Source organism: Conger conger, chromosome 8 (assembly GCF_963514075.1).
Source record: "Conger conger chromosome 8, fConCon1.1, whole genome shotgun sequence".
NCBI classification, from domain to species: domain Eukaryota; kingdom Metazoa; phylum Chordata; class Actinopteri; order Anguilliformes; family Congridae; genus Conger; species Conger conger.
In genome coordinates, this window is record NC_083767.1 from 42,583,942 (window position 1) to 42,591,564 (window position 7,623).

The following is a 7,623-nucleotide window of genomic DNA, read 5'->3' on the forward strand; positions in this document are numbered from 1 at the left end:
ATGTGCGGACCCCCATCCCTGCTGCCCCGGCTGCGCCGGCCCAGGCCTGTCCCCTGGCACGTGGAGGCCAGCAGCACAGCCAGGGGGGAGGGGCTCTGTCGCCCCCAGTAATTGATGATGGCGCTACACCACCTGTAGTAGTAGGGTGGGTCCGCGGGAGCGCCGGCGGTGGGGGCTCCTGCCGCGTGCCTGTTTCTGTCCAGGGGGTGCCCACTGCAGGCCTGGTGGATACCGGGTCCTCGGTGACGCTGGTGAGGCCGGACATTCTGCCCAGCTGGACACAACTGCAGCCCACACCCGTACAGCTCCGCACAGTGACAGGCGAGCTGGCTCCTATGGTGGGGAAGGGGCTGCTGCGGCTGTGCGTGGGGGGCAGGAGTGTTCGCCACCTGGTGTGGGTGGCAGACGTGCAAGACCCCTGCATATTGGGGTTGGACTTCCTCCAGGACATGGGGTGCCTGCTTGACATGGGAAGGGGTACGCTTAGCTTTCCGGGGGGTCCTACCGTTGCCATGGGCCCCCTAGCTGCACGCCCCAGCCCCTTTCCCCCTGCTAGGTCTATTCAGACATTGGAGATGCCCCTCACTTATCCCCCCTCACCACCCCTGCAGGAGTCGGTCCTCAGTCCCCCCACCTGCCCCGATCCCTATAGCCCATGGTTCGCTGCCCCAGAGAACATTCCCCTGACCCCCCCTGGCCCCATGCCCCCCCTCGTATGGCCTTGTTTCTTCCCCTGCCCTGTACCCCCTCCCTGGGTGGGGGGCATGTTTCTTTCTGCCGGGGTGGGTCGGGCCCCGGCACCCCCTGTGGCCCCTCCCATTGCCCTCGTCCAACAGGTGGTCCCCATGGGCCCTGAGTCCACCCTGTATCCTGCCCCCGCAGCCCCCGGTTACCCCCCTGACCCCGCGTGGTCCCCCCAGGTGGGGGAGGAGGCGTTGCCATTGGTCGCCGGGGACCCCCGGTGCCTGACGACAGCTGTCTCACCCCCCAACATTCCCCAGCCCCAGTTTGTTGTCACCCCTGTCCCCCCCCCCTGGTCCTGACCATGCACTAGTCCCAACCCCCGCCGAGCAGTTATGGGGGGGAGAAGGGAGGGGAGAACTGCCCCTGGGGGGAGGGGTGTGGAGGGAGGAGTATGGAGATCTTGACAACCTGCAGCAAGAGCAGCTGAGGCAGCTGCTGGCGGAGTTCCAGGACAGTTTTGCGGTGAGCGAGAGTGAAGTGGGGAGGACCCACCTGACACAACACGCAATAGACACTGGAAACGCACGTCCAGTCAAGTGCCGTCCACGCCGCCTTCCTCTTGCTCGCCAACAGGCATGTGACAAGGCCGTGGATGAACTGTTGCAGTCAGACTTCATTGAGCCCTCCGACAGCCCCTGGGCAGCCCCGGTGGTCATGGTTGCCAAGAAGGATGGGGGCCTACGGTTTTGTGTGGACTACCGCCGGCTGAACGAGGTGACCACAAAGGACTCATACCCTCTCCCTCGCATCGACGAGTCCCTAGACCTCGTCTCGGGGTCCTCGTGGTTCACCACGTTAGACCTCAAAAGCGGCTACTACCAGGTGCCCCTCTCCCCTGAGTCCCGCCCCAAATCAGCTTTCTGTACTGGCCGTGGCCTGTGGCAGTTTAAGGTCCTTAGTTTCGGACTTTGCAACGCCCCCGCTACTTTCGCCCGGCTGATGGACAGAGTGCTGGCCGATATCCCCCGCCAGGAGTGCCTGGTATACCTGGACGACATCCTGGTCCATGGTCGCTCCTTCGAGGCTGCCCTGGGGTCCCTGCGGCGGGTCCTGGAGAGGGTGAGGGCAGCGGGCCTGACGTTGCACCCCGAGAAGTGCTACTTCATGCGGAGGAGGGTGACCTTCCTAGGGCACGAGCTGGGTGTGGAGGGCATCAGCACCATGGATGAGAAGGTGAGGGCTGTGAAGGACTGGCCCACCCCCTGCGACCAGGGCCAACTCAAAAGTTTTGTCGGGCTAGCGTCATACTACCGGCGCTTTGTACGGGGGTTCGCCACTATCGCGGCGCCCCTATACCGACTGCTGGAAAAGGGCATGGACTATGTATGGTCTGAGGAGTGCCAGGAGGCATTCCACTGTCTGAAGCGAGCTCTGTGCGAGGCCCCGGTGCTCACCCCGCCCGACCCCACCCTGCCCTTCATACTGGACACGGACGCCAGCAATGCGGGGGTGGGGGGCGTTCTCTCACAGTCTCGGCCTGAGGGAGGGAGAGTGGTGGCGTACTTCAGCCGGAAGTTCCACAAGCATGAGAGGAACTATTGCGTCACCCGCCGAGAACTCCTGGCGGTGGTGCTGGCTGTCAGGCATTTTAAGTACTACCTGTGCGGCCTCCGCTTCACCGTCAGGACGGACCACTCGGCTCTCCAGTGGCTGATGACCTTCCGGGAGCCAGAGGGACAGGTTGCCCGGTGGCTGGAAGAGCTCCAGTCGTATGAGTTTAACATCGAACACCGGCCCGGGGCTCGCCACTCCAATGCGGACGCCCTCTCACGGCGGCCGTGTGCGCCAGATGGGTGCCGCTACTGTGAGCGGAGGGAAGGGCGAGAGCTGGAGCTGCGTGAAGAGGGGGAGGAGTGTCCGGCCATCCGAAGAGTAGAGGAGATCGCCAGCAGGGAGCTGCAGACTGTGGGGGATGCCGAATGGAGGTTCGAGCAGGAGAAGGACCCAGACCTACAGCCTGTCCTGCAGTGGGTGGAGGCCCGGCGGCGTCCCCCGTGGGAGGAGGTGGCGCCCCTCTCCAAGACCACCAAAGGACTGTGGTCCATGTTTGACTCGCTGCGGCTGACCAAAGGGGTGTTGCAGCGGGCATTCAAGGTAGCAGCTACAGGGGAGGAACAGTGGCAGGTGGTGGTCCCAAAGGACCTTCAGGAGGCGGTGCTGAAAGCCATGCATGGGGTAGAAGGGTCGGGGCACTTCGGGGTTACTAAGACTCTTCGCCGCCTCCGACAAAGCTTTTACTGGGGGCGTCAAAAGAGAGACGTTGACGACTTCTGCCGCCGCTGCAACGTCTGTGTGGCGCGCAAAGGCCCAACCGGGCGCTCACATGCTCCACTCCCTGTAGGGTGCCCCATGGAAAGGGTTGGGGTGGACATTGTGGGGCCGTACCCGCGTTCCGACGGGGGCAACCGCTTCGTCCTTTCTGCCATCGACTACTTTACAAAGTGGCCGGAGGCATATGCCATCCCAGACCAGGAGGCCGAGACGATTGTCGATGCCCTAGTGGGGGGCATGATCAGCCGTTTCGGGGTGCCTGAGTCCATCCACAGTGACCAAGGTACGAACTTCGAGTCCCGGGTGTTCTCCGCCATGTGTGAGCGCCTAGGTGTACATAAGACCCGCACCACCCCCTTACACCCAGAGAGTGACGGATTGGTGGAGAGGTTCCACCGCAACCTGGGGGATCAGCTGGCCATCGTCACCTCCCAGTACCAGCGGGATTGGGACCAACACCTGCCCATGGTGCTTATGGCGTGCCGCTCCGCTGTACAGGAGTCCACGGAGTGCACGCCAGCTCTCCTCATGCTTGGAAGGGAGCTGCGCACCCCGGCGGAGCTGGCTTTTGGTCGGCCGCCCGATGCCCCGACTGCTCCCGCAGGGCCGGCCTACGCCAGGAAGCTGCAGGACCGCCTCGACTCGGCCCACAGCTTCGCCCGGGGTCGGCTGGAGGAGGCCGGCATGAAGCAGAAACGCAACTATGACGTTAAGACTCGGGGCCGGAACCTTGCACCGGGAGAACTGGTCTGGGTCTACAACCCAAAACGAAAGAAGGGTCGGTCCCCTAAACTCGACAGTAAGTGGACGGGGCCCTGCAAGGTACTGGAGAAACTGGGAGAGGTCGTATACCGTGTACAGATGCCTCCTCGGGGAAGGAAGGTGGCGCTCCATAGGGACAGACTGGCCCCCTACCGGGGGGCCCCCCCTCTTTCTGACATGGGTGCACAGGTAGCCTCTCCCTCCCCTCAGGGCACTCCGCCCCCATCCGATTCCCTGCGTGTGCCACAAGGGGTGTGTATACCCGGGTACCCCTCCCATTCCCCATCACCCCTGCCCCATGCTCCCTCTGGCCCTGCCACAGGGACCGCCTCCTCTGCCCCTGTCCCGTTGCCCCTGTCTCCCAGGGGGCCCCAATCGAGGAGGCGGAGGAGGCCCCCGGCCCGTTTAGGAGACTTTGTGGTGTCCCTCTGGGGTGCTGGAATGGAAGGAACTATGTGAAAAAAAAAAAAAGAAAAATTGTATTGGGGTGTGGGATTGTGATTTGGTGGTTTTGTGGTTCACTGCATCATCTCAGGGTTTTCTGTCCTTCTGTCTGTTGTATATAAAAAAAATAAATAATAATAATTCCTGTTATGTGCTATTCCTCGAGGACGAGGAACTTTGTAAGGGGGGGGGTAGTGTAGCGTCCCTGTTTGGGACTTGTTATTGCAGTATAAGCGCTGCCAGCCAAGGGGATGTGTTTCCGGGGTCGGCGTAAGTTGTTGTTGTTGTTCTGGGTGATCTTGAGTGTGCGGATATTGGTGTGGTCTCTCGAAATAAAAATTCTAAAATATAACCACAAGCTCACGTCTCTGCCTCCGTTTAAACCGGACCGTTACAATACACACCAACCCAATACCACAGCCCCTGTCTGTCTGTGCTCTCTCTGAGGCCTTAGAGAAACACAGGGTATAATATAAACCCCAACCCAATTCCACAGCCCCTGTGTGTCTGTCTGTGCTCTCTCCCAGGCCTTAGAGAAAGACAGAATATACAGTAAACACCATCTGAATACCAGAGGCCTAAAACAAGCAAGTTCACCATCTATTTAACTTCATAATGGATCCCAGGGCAGCAGTGTGGCATAATGTTTTAGGAACAGCGGTTAGAATGCTGCAGTACCCTTGACCACAGTATTTAATCTGAATTCCTTACAATACACTGCTGTATGAATGCATACCATGTAAAAATACTAATGGCTCTGGATGAGAGTGTCTGTTAAATACAAGTAATGTAATGTGGTAATTTAGTCGGTCAACCGAATGACTTCAATAAACAGTCAAAACGAATGATATTATGCGGTAATATATGCATAACGCGTGAGAAAGGACAACAATCATTGGTGAAAAATGCAACAGTGGGCTTCATGGTGAGTCATTCCGAGGTCAGACCTCACCTGGTCCAGGTCTTTAAGGAAACCACTCATCCTGATGGAAAACCCACATTAATACTACTTCAGTTTTCTGTATACGGTGCACTCAACCAGAAATAACTTGCTTACTTACATCAGGAAAGAAGATTTTGGAAGCAAAATGCTTGTAGTCTAAAAAAGGGATTGCTCCAACATTTTCTGTCAATTCCGTTTCTGGCAATGTCTGTGTAAAACCCCACGACGGAATTTAGTGTGGGCCGAAGCGTTGTCCTTCCGGTGTTGCTGGAAGAATATTAGTAGAGTTAAATAATAGTGACCGCTATGCGGAGAGTCTAGATCAGCCAATGAATAAACCACGTTACAAAGACAGTAGTACCACTCTGCCTTCCGCTCTTTACTGGTCCGGGCTGACCAAGAATCTCCACAGTAGGGCCAATACATTTACCTTCGTTATCTGACTCCATTTAAGATATAATTTCGAAATTTGGTTTTGAAACATACGCGAACCTCGGGAGTGATTACACTCGACTCTTACCTGCGCCACCATTACTCAATATATGCTCCCGGGATTAGCATTATTGCTGAATCTTAGTTCGGTGGAGAACTCAGAGGCTGAGGGTCTAGCCAACACAATACATGCACTACATTTGACATGATAGTTGCGAGCCCAGATCAGCGTGCATTCAGAGGGCCCCTTAGAGCTAACTAGCTGACAGGAACTGACGTAGAAACGCCCATGGGTTCCCTTCACATCGAATTACAAGAGCCATGCACCACCAATCCTTTTTACGGGCCGAACTTGGCTGCCTTTCCCAGCTTGGAAACACCACAAGAGTACCAAGCCACTGATCAGTTGGTCGTCGGTCGTAATTTAGGCTGAAAAGGTACAAGATGAATTAGAGTCATCACGCAAGTTACAAATAAAATAATTTATTCACAGACAGGTAGGTTATTAGCCTTAGAATACCAATTACAAAATACACAAATTAAGAATAGAGCTAGAGTAAATAATCATACCTAGCCTGCTTTGGCTACACACAAACACAGAACGTACATAGTGTGGGAAGCTGGTTACGATCTTCCCTATACATACACACACGTAGAATATGCTGCGTGGGAAGTCGAATGCGATCGTCCTGATACTTACATACACAAGACATGCAGTGTGGGAAGTCGATTGCGATCTTCCCAGATTGGTCTGTCTCCCTTGCTTTTATGCCAAATCATACGTTTGAAACCAGGCGGCAGTGCCATAAATTAACCTGGAGGGGTGGTCAAATCTTGAATTTAGACCCCCACCCTTGGGGGTTGTTAAGTAGGGAAAATGAGATGATTACCAGAGAGGACCTATTGGTTTTCCCTTGAGTTTCTGAAACTATGGTTTATTAAACTCCATATGGTATGAAATGTATCTCATCCGATTCCTTGATTTTACCGGATCACATCCATACCAGACAGATTATCCTTATATTTTATTATGATGTAGTTGTCACGAAAAGTCCACCATTAACCCAGGGGAGAAGTTGGAGAAGTATAGGGAGTAAAGACAGGAGTGTCCAAATGGGGGCACTGTGGGAGTGTCCTGAGTTTTTCCGATAGGAGGTGTCCAGGTGGTGGGTCACGGACACATTCTTTTCCCATGACTTACTGACCCCTCAACTAAAACACCCCCAGAACACCCCTACAGCCACAGTCCATCTTCCCCTTATCTCAGTCTCTCTTGATGCGGACGTTCCTGGGAGCCAATGGCCTGACTCCCCCAAAGTATGTCCGAATCAGAGAGCTTACTGGAGATACCTGGAGAGAGATATATTTGAGAGTTTTCGTGACAACCGTATTATGTGATAAATATATTTTGTGCCTCTCATGGTAATATACCTTTTGGATAGACCTGATTTGGGTGGGTGGGTGAATGAAAGGAAAGGAGACAAAACCCCAGATTGCTTGGTTTCTTCTACTTATCTCCAAAATCCAGGCCTTTGTTCTGGATCTGGAATTTAGAGCCAAACCTCCACCAGGGGGCTAAAACAAATGGCTTCTACAGAGACAGCTTTTACCAAGTTTCTCCTTGGCTCCTAGACGGTTATGATATCAAAGGTAGACTGTTACAAAAACTAGACCATTACACCAGTCGCACTGAACCAATCAGAATAACACCAAACATTACTATATTCTGACCTGGGATTATCATGAAACATGTAAATGCTATCTCCAGTATTCCTGTGCTCTAAACCTGCAAAGAATGTGAGAGAAGGGGGGCTCCGCAGGGGGCCCAGGAAGACTCCTCCAGGAACCCTTCTCCAGTTCTCCCCCACAGGCATGGGTGCCAAAAGGTGGGGGCTAACAATGCATGCTCCAGGGGGAGCATTATTAATTATTAATTAATGTTAATTATTACTGGCTTATATCTGCATATCCACAAAGCCTAAAGAACATGCAAATTACTGTCAGTCTCATATGGACTGTGTGTCACT